We start from the raw sequence: 16,901 nt of genomic DNA, 5'->3' as shown, positions 1-16,901 counted from the left end.
CTATCTTACTCTTTCTTTTTATTTTATGAGCTTTACTTATTTGACTCTTCGTTACTTAGCAAATTTCCAAATTGAAATTCATTATCTGCAATTCAAAAATTTCAATGATTGCAACTTAATCATTTCAATTATTGAAATTTAATATTAGCAATTTAATGACAAGTGATTTAATTCTCAATAAATTACAGTTTTTAATAATCAATTTGACATCCTGCAATTTACAAGTTTGTAAAGACGTTTTTTTTTATATACTACAATTGTTATGAAGGCTGCAAAAATAAATTGTAATATTAATTTTCAAATTTAAGTTTAAACGTATCTCAAAAATGCATGTTTGATTCGATTTACATGAACAATAGAAGTTTGTTTTGGCGTGATTTGCAACTCTACGTTGAGATCATCAATGACTCTAACGATTTTAAATGGGCCTGAATAATAGTCATAAAATTTGTCCTACCTCATATTAATTAGTACATAAACGTATTGATTTGACTTAAACTTTTTTTCGTTAATCTTTTGGTCGTAATATTTTTTACAACGTCATTTTGCAGCTTCTAATCGAGGTGAAGTAAGTGATTATGTTTCTGCAATTTTATTTAAAACTTCGTCAAATAATCGCACATATGTCATAGGTATTTTTTCCTCTCCAAATTAGGAAGGAAATCGTGCCCTTCTCCCAAATACCACTTCGTGAGGAGTCATGCCAGTGGACTCGTGAACGGAAGTATTAAAGGAAAAAATGGCAAACGGAAGCCATTGGTCCCAGTTACTTCGCTCACTGTAATTGCGTAAGTATTCCACGAATGTATGGTGACTTCTTTCTAACGCTCCAGAGATTGTGGGTGATAAGCGCTAGAATGATGTTTCCGAATTTTAAATATTGTAGCAATACTGTTCATAATGTTGCTCATAAATTGTGATCCTTGATCAGTTTGTATTATTTTGGGGCATCCAAAAACGCATATTAAATGTTCTGCTAAAGCTACTGCAATGTTAGGCGAATCTATTTTTGAAAGCGGAATCGCACCTGAGTATTTACTTAAACAATCCTGCCATGTCAACATATACTGATTTCCTGATTCGGTTACGGGCATAGGACCTACAATATCAATTTGTACTTTCTCAAAAACTCTAGTAGGAGTGTCAGTAATTCGCATGGGCATTTTTGTCCTTACTCTTGTCAACTTTCGCTTCTGATATGCTTGAAATGTTTTTAAATAATCTCTAATCTCATCCCTCATACCTTTCCAATAAAATCGTTCCCGAATTCTTTCTAAAGTTTTTTGTCCCCCCCCCCCCCTACGACCGACCACCCACGGTTGAATCATGACACTCTCTAATAATTTCCGGTCGCTTTTCCACCTCACGAACTTCGACTTCACCTGTGCATACTGTTATCTAGTAACCTCCCTTACCGAAATGTGTTCTGAAAACTTTTTCAATGACTGACCAGGACAATTTATCGAATCCATTCCCTTCTTGTGACAAACTGAAAGTTTTAGTATTTGTATCTTCCATAGCCTCTCTTAGCGTTATCACTGAAGTCTCCATATTCTTTACAAGAACTTTAGAATCAAATTTCTCTTTAATAAACAAATTATAAATTAAACGCTTATTATGAATTTTTGATGTCACGTAACCAATTTCTGCTTCTGTCTCTTTCCGGTTCGAGAGTTTAATTATGGAATTGTCCATTCATTCCCTACCCAGGGGTGTAGTAAGTACCTCTGCGGAAGCGCTTTCGTTCTATTCTATTCTATGCACTCTGCATAGAAGAGTCAATTAAAAACTCAACAGCCGTACTCTCACAAACGGCATCATTACTCTAGATGGAAGGTACCCATAGGACGAAACCTCCTTCCGTACTCTCATAAACCTTTTTACGACTCTGGATAGCAGGTGCCTATAGGACGTAACCTCCTTCCGTTCTCTCACAAACATCTTTATTGCTCTGGATGGCAGGTGCCCATAGGACGCAACCTCCTTCCGTACACTCGTGGTCTATCAAAATCTCTGCGGGTACGTTCTCTTCTTCCGCGTGGCCAGCTGGTCCACCAAATACCCCCTCTGGAAGGCAGGTGCCCATAGGACACAACCTCCTTCCCGGGGACCGTGCCTTATCCATCGAAGACACCTCCCTCAGGGACCGGACACCACAGTAAGCGGTTCCTTTCCGACTCGGAATGGAAGAGCCGACGCCAAAACTGGCCATCTCTCTTCCCCTTCATTCAGCCTCTCTCTCAGTCAAGTGCTTTTTCTGGAGGTCCCGAAGCCCCGTGCCCTCATTGCACTTCCGTAACCAGGGAGAAGAGGGGAGGTCTGTGCGGTCACCTCACTGCCACCCGCACCCGGCGTTTCCTCATGGACATTGAGTAACACAGAAACAGCTGTAATGCAGCGAACCGAATTGCACCCTTCCGAAACCTGCGCATCAGTTTCTGTCTCGTCTTCATTCTGGCGGGACCCGCACCAACTGGAGCTAGGCTGGGGTATAGAGCTTACCACCTGACAATCACTCAACCTTGGAACTTCATGTCCCACTGAGACCAAACTGTCTCCAACTTTCTCAACAAATGCTTCATCCACTTCTATCTCATCTTCGAAACAACAATTACCAACGAAAACTCTTTCTATAGGATATTTGTGGTAGAGGACTTTGCTTCCGGAGAGGCAGTCAGTGTTCGACCTACAGCCCTTTGCAGTATCGTCATGACCATCCCCACCATCAATATTCTCTTTACTCTTTTTCTCACTAAAATTTACTGGATTTCGTGAAAGCGCATCCGCATTGGCATTAACACGACCAGGCTTGTATACTATTTTGCATTCATATTCTTGTAATTTTACTTTCCAACGAGCTAAACGGGATCCCATCGTAGGGTCCTTTAACTTTTCTAACCATACTAATGCTTTGTGATCTGTAACCAACGTAAATTTAGTACCATAGATATATAGTCGAAAATGTTTAACAGCAGACATAATAGCTAACAGTTCTTTCTCTGTGTTGTATAATTTATTTCTGCTTTATTCATAGTTCGCAATGCATACGCAATAGGTAAATCTTTACCAATTTCACCTTGACTTAATATGGCTCCTATAGCAAAATCAGATGCATCTGTAGTAATTATGAATGGCTTGTCGAATTTCGGGTACTGCAATAGCAGTTGCGTACAGAGAATATTTTTCAATTTATTAAAAGCGCTTTCGGCACAATCAGGCCACAAAAATGGCGCATCCTTTTTTAATAGTAAAGTCAATGGTTTATCAATCGTAGCAAAATTTGGTACAAATCGCCGGTAGTACCCTGCCAAGTCAAAAAACTGTTTAACATTTTTACGACCCTTAGGACGAGGGAAGTTGCTCATGGCCTCGATTTTTTCGGATCAGGTTTAACCCCATTTTCAGAAATTATGTGACCCAAATACCCAATTTCTTTGCATAAAAACCTACATTTGTTGGGTTGTAAAATAAGTCCAGCAGTCTTTAAACGTCCTAATAATTTTTCTAATTTTTCGTTATGTTCTGGTACAGATTTAGCGTAAATGACAATATCGTCCATATATACAAAGATTTCAACCCCTTGCAACCCTGATAAAACAATATCCATTAACCGTTGAAACGTGGCAGGTGCTGATTTCAGACCAAAAGGCATCCTATTAAATTCGAGATGGTCAAAAAGGGTAGAAGAAGCTGTCTTATGTCGGTCCGCCGGATCGATTTCGATCTGGTGAAACCCAGACGCGAGATCGAGCACGGTGAAATATCGAGAGCCACCCAACTGATCCAATATAGATGTAATATTGGGGAGAGAGTAAGAATCCTCGACAGTCCTTTTTTTAAGAGCGCGATAGTCTATGGCCATTCGCCACCTTTTGTTACCCTTAAAATCCATCTTTTTCGGTACTACCCAAACCGGAGAGTTATAAGGTGAGCTAGAAGGCGATACTGCATTTTGTTCTTTTAATTTATTTGTTTCTTGTGCTATTACTTCTTTATGTACTACGGGATACTTACAGTTTGGTTTATTTACGGGTGTGTCATCTACGGTTCTAATTTTATGTTTCAAGACATTCGTACAAACTAATTTGTCTCCTTCCAAAAAGAATTGATAAGGAAATTTTCTTAAACTTTTCAAATGACTCTCTTTTTCCTCTTTGTTCAAATTGGATAAATGAAGTTTTGGTAGTAAGTTTTTAAATCGTTCAGCGGGAGTAGTTTCGCGTTTTTTTATTAGTAATGCATTTTTTAACGTTTTTACTAGTGTCTTTAGTATTGTTTTTGTTAGCATTTGGGTTGGCTTCGTTACCGTCTTCACTATCTTCTTCATTCAAGTTTTTGTTAATGTCTTGAATCGCAGATTTATAAATTGATTCAACAGTCTCGAATTCTTGTAATGTCACGGGTGAAACTGAGAGCTCTACGTCTCTGGTAGTAGTATTAATGCAATAGACTCGAATATTACGCTCTTTTACGGTTGCTAAAGATTTTCCCAAAAATATACTTGGGCCTGTTGGTGTTAAGGACATATATCCTTCTGTCAAATCGGTATTAGTTACTATTAAAGTTACTAATTGTTTGGTACGAGCTTTTAAAATAAGTGCAGTGCCCCTCTTGGGTGAAGTTTCAATTGACGAACTGAATGAAAATTCGCCTATGTGATTTTTTATTATTTTTGTTTTCAGATAAATGACAGATTCGTACAGGAAAGGCATTCCTAACATTCCGTTGCAACTTACGGGAAAATTATTTAGTACTATTTGAAAATGACACGCAACCCCATTAATATTTATGTACACTTCTCCAGAGGTCTTTACCCCTTGACTGGTAATTCCAAATAAATGATATCTGACATCAAAATTTACTGGTGTTCCTGTTTTTACTTTTCTTCGTTTAATTAAGTTTAATTCTGCCCCTTTGTCTACAGCAAAGCCACCCTTTCCATTTTTTATATTTTTACTATTTAAGTTTATATTTGGTGAGAGTGCCTTCCCAGCTGTATTGAATTTTAAAACGACTCGTCGGATTGGTGCTGCCTTTTTGAAGAGCTTGCTGTCGCACCATTCAGTCGAACTCACTTCTCGTTTAAATTTTTATCTTTACTCATGCGATTTTTAACTACTTTATCTAATCTTTTAAAGCATTTTTCAATATCATGTCCAGTCTTTTTGCAATATTTACAAATTAATTAACTTTTATCTTTACTATTATTACCCTTATTTTCAGGACAATCACGAGCAGTATGACCTAGATTATTACAGGTAAAACATGCCCATGATTTTTCAACATGACTCCGACAATCACGCGCAAAGTGGCCATTTTTATTGCAATTATGGCAGCGCGGACCATTGAAATTTATGAAACTACAATTTCGTGTCATATGTTCGATCCTGCCGCACTTAAAGCATGAAACGTCAGACTTCGAGCTTTCGCCTTCGCTTCGACCGTTTCTATCGCTGCTTCTACTCGTACATCCACCTCTTCCTCTCATTTCGCCACGACCTACCTCACACATTCTAGCCCGTGCGTTGCTATAGTATGGCCGGAATCGATCGCGCTGACTATTGTACTCTTCTATTTTCCTCGATCCTTCTGCTTCTTCCTTGTCTTCGCCCTTATTTTCTACAGGTTTCCGATCTAAGCCATCTACAAATTCAAGTCCCATTCTGCCGTTCTAGCTACATTAATCGCTTCTTGTAAAGTTTTTGGATTTTCAATTTTCACGCGCAAGACTAATTTATTTTTCAGTCCGCAAATAAAATTCTCACAAGCTGTATTTCTTGCTGACCTGATCAGGCACTGAGCATCTTCTGGAGATTTTTGATCTTCTAATAATTCGATCATGTTTGCCAAAAGCTGACTGGCCCGAGCACCGAATTCGCTATCATTCTCTTTTTCACGCTGGACCAACTTAGATAGAGCCTGAAATGTTCGAACTGGCAGGGGCACGGTAGACTGCTACTGGATTCCGTGTTTAGCGATTTCCGGTTCTAAAATTTCGAAATTTTTCCTCAATTCAACTTCCCTTTCTTCATTAAAATCCGCAACAGAATCAGCTCTGCCCTGCTTGTGTACTTTCACCCCGAAGATCACCGGTCTTCCTAGTGGTTGTAACAGCGCTGGCCCCTCGGCCACCCCTCTCAGCCTTGTTTACTCTACTTCGCGTACGCATTTTGAGTTTAATTACTTCTGTTTACTCAATTATCAAAAATAAAATTACCCCTTCAAATATATATATATATATATATATATATATATATATTTTCAAGTCTGACACACACTTACGGCAATAAATATGAATCAAAATTTCCTACCCGAGATTGGCATCGCAACAGAACAATATGAAGGGCAAATCGACTTACTACTTTCGATGGTCTCGATGATAGCTGATATTTTTTTAATCGAAATTTCACTTACATTAAAAACACTTTTAGAACATTTTTTAACAATTTTCCCAATTCACAAAGGTCAATAACACTCGCGGATCAGCCTCTTCGGATACCTATGTTCCCAGACTCCTGCAGAAGATGTCCTCGGCTAGATTAAATCCAATCCCTGTCCTTGATCGTCCTGCATCTCTCCTTGGATTGTTATTCTCTTTATTAGCCTGCAGTAATTCAGGGGGATGACTACGGGACCCTTAAAATTACCTACTGCGACCCCGGTACCTTTTTACTATACCCTATGCCTCCAGGTCTAAAAACCCGTACAAAAACCTTGAGGGGGTCTCGCAGCTTTCACTCCTCTTCTTCCGGTCATCTGGATAGCCAGTTCGTCAGTCTTCGTCTTCTTCCGGTAGCCCAAGTCGTTACACGTCTTCTTCATGACCCTTCCTATCTTCTTCCGCTTTTGACCTTTTTCTTGACGACAGTAGTCTAAGGTGGGTCGATAGATAGGAAATAACGATCTTCTTCTTTTCCTCTGGTCCAAAATTTTTTTAATTCCCTGGTTGTCCTGGGTATATTTTAAAATGTTAATTTTAAAATAGGTCTTTAACTTTTTTATATATGTAAATTCAAAATTGGCGAGTTCGTTTCCACAATTAAGGGTTTGGAAACCCAACTCCAGCGATGAAATCCTTGACTGGAAATCTTCTTAAATTAAAATAATTAATTCAATTTAAAGTTAAAAAATGAGACAATAAAACTGCAATTTTTAATAGTGAATCAATAAATAAACATTTTATTAATCTGGACTTTAAAACTTTATCTTTACAAACCTTAATATAATATCTCGAGATAACTAACGAACGAGCCGCGGCTGTGTACCAGATTCTTCTGGTCGTTTACTTCATCGTCGGAAGCTTCGATTCAGTCGCAGCGGTCCTCAGCTTCCCCCACATTACCATACATTCTTTCATTATACATTGGCCCTAATCCCTACTCTAAAATTCTATATTTCTCCTTAGCCTACTAAACCCAACTATGGATTGCGTAATCAGTAACCCTCTATTCTCATGAAAATCCAGCGAGCGCGATAGATTCCAGACGTGACTTTTGTTAAAAATAGTTCTGTCATCAAGTCGAAAGTTAATACTTCTTTCGTAAAATGAACATGATGCTGATATTTAATCTTAAATATACATTCTTTCACATTCATCATGCTAGTCTTGACATTTTATTTACAGAAAGAATGCTTTATCGATAAAGATATTTTCTTTCTCTTCATGCTGACTGGCCCGACTTTTATCTGCCAATCTTTTCTCGAAAGACATTTTATTCTCAATTCAAATGTGCTCGCATTATATTTAATTTATTTCAAATTGTTTTCATAGGTTAAAGTTGGTTATGTCAAGTGTCAGTCGGTGTCACGCACGCAGTGATGATGCTTGTATAATTTATATAATGATATGAATAATGTCATGAAAACAAGAGGAGGAATATAAAAACAATAGAATGCAAGTATAGAAATTGAAGATTTTGCGCGTAATACCTCTATCTTTCTCTGCCCTACTGCCCGAATCACAGCCCCTGCAAAAACAACGCGACATTATTTTATCACTTATTATGTAGGTATTTAGCACTTACACTTTAGCATGCGGTCTCCTTGTAGTACTTCGTGGCGTTAAAAATTGCTGCAGGTAAGACCTGAAACTGATGTTAGGAAAATAATTCGGAACTCGTCAACATAAAATGTAACCGACAGATGGGAATCCCCATTTTTCTCAGATTTAATGAAGTTAAACGGTGCTGGATAGCGCTGGCGTCATAATTGTCACTACGCCTCGAATAAAAATGGAGCGATTATACAAAAGATATTAGGTCCTTCATACAGCATGAAATTAGTTGCACCACATACCGGTAGTTAGCGTGGTAGGCAAGTTGAGATGAGGTGGGAGATTGCCGAGATAATGGCATAAGAGAATGTGAAAAACATGCGATGATAACTGCGCCCTCTTGGCGGATTACCTAAGAGTTACTTTGAAGGCGCAAGTTGCGCGTCGGTAAATGACGAAAGTTAGCAATTTCTGAAATGATTTACCAATTAAGTTTCGGCTAAATTAGTTACCACAAAGATATCTTTGTTGCCGATCTGAAAGTTTCGAAAGACTTTGGTGTTCTTCTATTTATAACTCGATCCCCATTAGAAAGAAATAAAGGAAATTGGCGATTTTGATGTTTCGCGTTATTCTTAATTTCATGCATGAGTCGATTTTGAGGTTATGTTTTTCAGGTGTATATAATATCGGTATTATTGCTATTACATATATTATTGATGTTAATATTATAATTATAAAATATTATATTAATATTAATGACAATTTGACTATATTTTAATATAAATAGTTGAACTTTCAACTAAAACAATTAGTTTTTTGCAAAAAAAAAAGATTTTGAATAAAATATATAAATTTAAAAAAACACGTAAAAATTGTTTTCAACAAAATAGCTAAATTTTTAAACAAAAATTTAAATTTGTATCCAAAAGGCTGAACTGTATACTAAAAAAATGGAATTTTTAATAAAATACATGAACTTTGCAGAAAAGAAATTTATTTTCCACCAAATCTAATTTTCTATACAAAAATTAATGTTTAATCACAGTTAATTTTTCGAAAAAAAAGAATAATTTTCTTGTAGTTAAAAGAAATTAATTTTTAAACAAAAACAAACAAAAATTTTCTACAAAGTAGTTAAATTTTCAAAAAACAAATTTTTTCAACTAAATTGATACATCATTAACAAACAAAAATACATTTATAACAAAGCAGTTCCAATTTCAAGCTGAAAAGTTGAAAACAATTAAAATTCTTTGGAATTGCTTTAAATTATTGAAATTAATTGAAAATATTTGGAATGTTTTAAAACATCCTAAAATATTAAAAATCCTTTGAAATCTCTTGTAATTTTGCAATGCTCTTGAAAATTCCTTGCAATTTTAAAAATATCCTAAAATATTTTAAATCCTTTAAAATCTCATACTAAATTATTAAAATCAATGAAAAAGTCTTTGGAATCTATTAAAATATCCTAAGATATATCAAATCCTTTGAAATCTCATATTAAATTACTGTAATCAATTCAGAATTCCTTGGAACCTTTTAAAATACTCTCAAGTATTTCCGAAACCTTCGAAATATTTTGAAACACCTTGACATCTTTTTAAGATTTATAAGGTACTTTGGAGTTGTTTTTTAAATAACCCTGCTATAATTGTTAAAATTCTTTGAAATTCCTTTAAATTATAAAAATGAATTGAAAATTTATTGGCATCTTTTTAAACATCCTCAAATATTTAAAATCCTTTCAAATCTTTTGAAATCTCTTGAAAATTTCTTTAAAATTTAAAAAAACACTAAAATATTTCAAATCTTTTACAATCTGATACTACATTATTGAAATCAGTTGAGAATTCCTTGGAATCTGCTCAAATGTCCTAAAATATAATAAATCTTTCAAAACCTCATATTAAATTACCGTAATCAGTTGAGGATTCCTTGCAACATTTTGAAATACTCTCAAATATTGCAATACCTTCAAATATTTTGACCTACCTTGACCTCTTTCTTAAGATTTTTAAAGTATTTCTTTAAAATTCTTTGAAATTTCTTAAAATTATGAAAATAAGATGAAAATTCCTTGACATCTTTTAAAACATCCTCAAATATTGACAATTTGTTGAAATGTTAAAAATTTGTTTAAAGCTCTTGAAAATTTCTTGAAATTTAAAAAATACCACGAAATATTTCAAATCCTTCAAAATCTCATATTAAATTACTGTAATCAATTGAAAATTCCTTGGAACCTTTTAAAATACTCTCAAGTATTTCCAAACCTTCAAATTCTTTTGAAACACCTTGACACCCATCAAATATTTCTACCATACTTAGAAATTGTTTTAAATAACTCAGCTAAAATTGTTAAAATTATTTGAAACTTCTTTAAATTATAAAAATAAATTAAAAATTCCTTGACTTCTTTTAAAACATCCTCAAATATTTAAATTCCTTAAAAATCTTTTGAAATCTCTTGAAATTTTTAAAAGATTCAGATTGAAATTTAGAAAAAAGAAAAATTTCAAAAGTTTAAATATTGTAATTTTGTAGCTTAGAGTTTTGAAAATGGAATCAATACAAATTCAAAACTTTTGAATTCTTATTTTCAACTATGAAATATAAATAATTTTCCACTTGATCGAAATCAAGTCTTCAAAATTTGAATTGCAAATTTAGAAGCTTATTTACAAAAAATTATTGATCATAAATAAATTGAAAGCGTTGAAAATTTAAAAGTATGTTTAAAATATATATATAATTATATAAATAAAAAATAAAAAATATATCAATCGTTTTAGAAATAGTTAAACTTTGACTCGAGTATTTTTTATTAATACTTTAATTTAATACTTTAATTAATCTACAAACATTAAAATTTCTAACATTTTGAAATTTTTCTGTTTTCTAAATTTCAGTCTGAAATAATTTCATTTAGAGATTTCCAAATTAAAAAACGTACGTTTAAATTTTGAACGCTTTCAATTAATTCACGATTATTAACTTTTTATATATAAACTTTCAAGTTTACAATTCAAAATTTGAAGACTTGAATCTCATCGAGTTGAAAATTATTCTTATTGAATAGTTGAAAATGTTTGAAAATTAGATTTACACAACTTTGAAGTTTTATGGACCCCATTTTCAAAACTCTAATCTACAAACATTTCAATATTTAACGTTTTGGAGCTTTTTTCTTTTCTTAAATATCAATCTGATGCTTTACAAAATTTCAAAAGATTTTTAAGGATTTTAAATATTTGAGGATGTTTCAAAAGATGTTAAGGAATGTTTAATTTGTTTTTATAATTTAAATAAATTTTAAAGAAATAAAAAAATTTTAGAAGGGTTATTTAAAAAAATTCAAAAGTACTTTAGAAGTGTTTAAAAAAAGCTCTAGGTATTTCAAAAGAATTTAAAGGATTTGACGAATTTGAAAGAGTTTAAAAAGATTACAAGGAATTTTTAATTGATTATGCTAAGTTAATATGAGATTTTAAAGGATTTGATATATTTCATGGTATTTTTAAAATTTCAATATATTTCCAAGAGCTTTAAAAAATTTGAAGAGATTTCAAAAGATTTTAAATATTTAAGGAGGTTTTAAAAGATGTCAAGGAATTTTCAACTTATTTTTATTATTTTAAGAATAATAAATAAAATCTCTAAAAAAAAGTTTAAGGTGTGACAAAATATTTTGAAGGAATTGCAATATTTGAGAGTATTTAAAAATGTTCCAAGAAATTTTTGATTGTTTGCGTTAATTTAATATGAGACTTGTTTTAAAATACGCATACAATTTAATATATTTATGCATATTAAATATTCATAATAGGGGTAATAGGCCCAGTTCGCCCCTGGATATTAATGATTTAATAGACAAAGCTAGATATGAACAAAATAAGATATATATGTTCGTTTTTTATTCTTGCAGTTGATTTATTCAATTTCTAAGAATTTTGTGAGTCACTCAAAAAAAAAAGACTGTTTAAGTAAACAGTTTGTAATTAAGTCTATTAATACATATTACGAGTTTACCGCAACATCAATTTTGTAAATGGAAATTTTCAATTAAGTAATTTCATTTCATGATAAAATGTTTTCCAACTGTTTCTAAACATTATTGAATCAAAATAAAATTTTAATTGCAAATGGGTTTTCTAATATTATAGGAAATAACTCTGTTATTAAAATTTCTCTATCGTAGTATACAATTTGTAAACTTTTTCAAACTTTGAAAGACGTAAGAAAAATGAAATACATAATGGGTAAAAAACCTAGAATATCTTAATCTTTTAAATAATTGTGTTTTGATTTTAAAACATACGAAAGAAAATCTAGAAGATTTTAGGACAATTAAAAGATCTGTTAGGAAAACTGAATGATTTGAAAAGATATTTCGAAGGTGTAGAAGTTTTGTAAAGGTTTTAAAGTAATTTAAAATTTTACATTTTTTAGACAAGTTGAAATTTTCTATACATTTTAAACCAATTTTTAACCATTTTATAAAATATTGAGTATTTCGAAAAAAATATTAGAAGCTATTTAAGAATTTTAAAAGGATGACATTTTTTTTAGTAAGATTCCTCTGGAAGTTTCTACAAATCTCTAAGTTTTGAAGGTCATTGTAAAAATGTAATCTGTTTTTAGAAAAATTATTTAGTTATTTCAGAATTTTGGAAGGGATTAACAATATTTAAAAACATGAATAGTTTTTCGAAAAATTATTTTAAAAATTATTTCTTCAAATCTTCTGAAAGTCCTAAATATCTTTTAAGCTGACTCTAATTTTTCCTAATATTTTGTGTGTCCTGTAAAATAAAAAAAATGCATACAAATTTTTTGCATTTTTTTCGGCATATGTGAAATCTTCAAAAATGTTTTTGAAATATCTCCGGAATCTTACGAAAATTATATTTATATAACTTTAAAAAGAAACAGATAAGCGGTGATTCCTTCTTGTAAAAACTTGGAATGTGGTTTTACCTTTGTAAGAAGCTAATAGTTATTCCAAATTTGTATTTTGTATTAAAAATGATTGTAATTACAAAAAAAAAACATCATTTTTTAACTCTAAACTGAAGCTGAAATTAATAGCCCAGATTTTTAAAAAGTTTTTTTTTCCCTATTTTTAAAGGCTGAATCTAATAACTTAGTTATTTGTACATATACTAAATTAGGAAATGTGAAAAGTATTGAAAGTTTATTGAAGTTGAAAGTGAAAGTTTATTGAAAGTTAAAAGAAAATTATATATTTTTTTATTTAATTTATTTTAATCAATTTATTTAATTAAAGTTCAACTAAATACTATTTAATTAGATTATATAATAAGTGTTGAAGAAAGCAATTTTAAAGAGCTAATCATCTATCTATATTGCAGTTTACAAATTCTTTACAAATTCTGAAAAAGAATTCAAAATTTTATATCAAAATATGCAAAAATGTAAATTTTCTTTTATCTCTTAAAAGTCTTCTCAATATTAAAATTATTTGTTAAAGTTTCAAAATTATGTTTCTGATGAATTCGAGGAATTCCTATTTTTTTAATTGTGCAAAATTATAAAAATTGCCTTAAAATTTTTCAGACTTTTTTATACAATTTTAAAAATGTTTTAAAAAGTTGTAGAATATTTGCTAAAAATTATTTGTTGATAAATTTGATAATTTTCTTTAAAAAATCTTGAAATCATTAAAAATATTCCCTTTAAATTAATTTTAAAAATAAAAAATTGTAAATTTTCTAATGAAACTTAAAAAAAAATTTATTCTTTTAAAATCTTCAAAATTCTTAACAAGATTTTTCTTTCGAAATCTCAAAAAATCTATATTTCGCTCAACACTTATCGGCCTCACAGCAAATAACAAACGGAAAACATCCACTAAAATCATATTCATGCAGAATGTAATCAGTCAGGTTTTCGAACAAATTAAAAATACTTTGACAATTTTTAAAGATAATGAAAGAATATTCTTCATAATCATATGAAAATTTAAAAGGATTTTTTGTTTTTTAAAATAAATTGTTAGAGAAAATTTTAAATGATTTATAAAAATGCTGAGAAAGAATCCAAAATATCTTCGGCAATTTTAAAAATTTTTTAAGACGTAAAAATTTTAAGACAAATTTGAGCGTTGAAGAATAAATATTCTATAAAAAAAGAATTCTCTACTATGAAGATTAATTTTAAACCAATAAAAAATAAATAGAATAGTTAAATTTTGAACTACAAAATTTGACTTGTTGAATACTTCAATTTTCAATCAAAAATTGGAAACGAAAAAATTAATTTTTAACCAAATATTTGAATTTTAAATCAAGAAAGGAATCTCCACACAAGCTTTATTGTCTACCAAAAAACAACAAATTAAAAAAATGTTCCATTTTTACATCATATTACATCAAATAAAATATTACATCGATTTATATGAATTTAGGCAATATTGCATATGAAAATTTCAAGAAAAAGATTAAACAACCACCGCATGGTTCCATTGTCAGCAACCATCATCTAAAAATGACACCAGACCAAGCATATACGCGATAAATCATATTTACTTTTTCGGAAATTTCTGAGTGTTGATACATATTTTTGAATTTTCTCAAAAAAAAAATTTGTTTTTTAAATAAAAAATAAATTATAACTTTACCCAAAATGTTAGGCCAAAAATTTTTTATTTCTTCTTAAATTCTTTCCAAATTCTGAAATAGAATAGAAATAGAAATAGACTGAAGTGTACTTTAATAAATTTTTTCAATTTCACTACACAAAAAAAACTTTAAAACAAATTATTGAAAAAAAATCAGCCCGCCTAGCGGGCACATTCTCATCGCGCGCTGCGCACGCGGCTCGCTTCACTCGCAAGTTTGAGCGCGCCTAGAGCGTGCGACGGTTGAATCTCGCGCTTCGCGCTCGAGCATAATTACGGCTCGCGCTTTGCGCTCGGATATTAACTCTTTACATTTGGAATGCTTGAAAAAAACTTTATCAAAAAGATCTCTTTTAGATGGTAATATTTATATGCATCTTTATATTCTGAATTGTCTACTTAATTAAGTATAGTCAAAGATTAAGTTTCTCAAAGCTCTGTAGGCTTTGAGGTACACATTGTCACCGTGACATCCAAAAATAGGTTATGATAATCTTGTAGGGATTTTAAAAAGAAATGTTTTTCTTCTCTTGACTTTTTTTCATATCGTGCGTTTCTCGGCTTCAAATTTTGATTTTCGGTTGATTAAAAAAATTTTGAAAACGCTATAACGGACGCACAGGCAGACAGACAGACGCTATCGTGAAAACCTGATTTTCGGATTCAGGGGGTCTCGAAACGTGGAGATCCGTTGAAAAAGTGTGATGTTAAATTTCCGACAATTCTAATACTTTCTCAATCATAAATGATGAGAATATAAAAAATCGGTATTAAAAGATTTTGAATTACATGCTTAGAAACTTTTTTTTAGAGTTTGAACGGTTTCAAGAGAATGAAACAATATTCTTAAGATTAATACGAAAATTTGAAAGGATTTATTTTATTTTAATTTTTTGATAAATTTTTTTTAACATTTCTATAAATTCCGCGGAAAAAATCGGAATATTTAAGACAAGTTTTTTAATTTTTTAAATATTTTTTAAATTTTTAGAAAAATTCGCTTCCGTTTCAGACATTTAGAAATTATAGAAGATTCTGAGTGATAAAAAAAAAACATTTCCGAAAATTTACCAAATATTTTTTAAAAACAACTTACATTTGTAACACAAAAATTTAATTTTATACTAAGATTAATTTTCAAGCATTAAAAAGACAAATTAAATAGCTCAATTTTTAACCTAATAACAACGGATTTAAAAAAAGTCTAATTTTCATTAAAAATAAGAATTTGTAACCTAGAAAATTAACTTTTTGATACAAAACAACAAACTTGAAAAGAAAAATTTTTAAATTGTCAACCAAATAGATGAATTTGTCACTGAAAAAGATCAATTTTAAACAATAATTAAAATAGTTAAATTTTCAATTCAAAATCAACAAATTTCCAAAGAGAATTAAATTTTTAATGAAAAAGATGATTTTTTAACCGAGAAAATAAATTTTCTACCAACAAAAACAGTGAATCCAAAAAATATATAGTAATCTTTAAACACCAAAAAAGTAATAATTTAAAATCAAAATGTTTGTTATTTTCCACCATATTTTTTTTTATCGTTATGTACTAAAAGAATGATTAAAATTTAGATTAATAGGCTCTTAAATTAATCTTTGAATACCAAAAAAACAGTAATATTTTCAAAATGTTGAATTGTGCATAATTTTATAAATTCGCTTAAGATCATTCAGATTCTTTTATGTAAACTTTTTAATCAAAGCATGCCAAATTCACAAAGCCAGTTTGCAAACTAGAATATAGACCATATACGCGAAATTGCACCGATGATAAGGACGATCAGTTTAACAGAATATTCCGGGTACAATCGTTGCAACTCCCTTATAAGGTCTCGATACCTCTCTTTCTTTTCATTCTCCTTGGCTATGATGTTTTTGTCAGCTGGTGCCGAAAATTCGATAACGAACATGGTTTGCTTTTCTAAGTCAAAAAGAACCATGTCAGGCCTCGACTGAGCAACAGAAACAATTGTCGAGAATATAAAGTTCCAGTATATGCGGCACTTCCCATTCTCGACAATTGACTCAATTTCCCTAGGAGCATTTAGAGGAGCAATATTAAGGCGAATGCCGTAGGAGTGACGGAGATGGTAATAAAGTATTCTTAGTGCCGCATTTTGCCTTCGAATGTAGGTCGTTCCCGCGTGTTTTGGACAACTAGATAGTATGTGAGCTAAATGCTCGGGGTGTGCATGGCACGCCCTGCAGCTATCATCGGGAATGCCTTGGCTCAAAATGTGGCGACGGTAT

The sequence above is a fragment of the Belonocnema kinseyi genome, chromosome 10 (genome assembly GCF_010883055.1).
Source record: "Belonocnema kinseyi isolate 2016_QV_RU_SX_M_011 chromosome 10, B_treatae_v1, whole genome shotgun sequence".
In the NCBI taxonomy this organism is placed as follows: Eukaryota; Metazoa; Arthropoda; class Insecta; order Hymenoptera; family Cynipidae; genus Belonocnema; species Belonocnema kinseyi.
The sequence above is the reverse complement of the archived record's forward strand: the minus strand, read 5'-3'. Positions refer to the sequence as shown.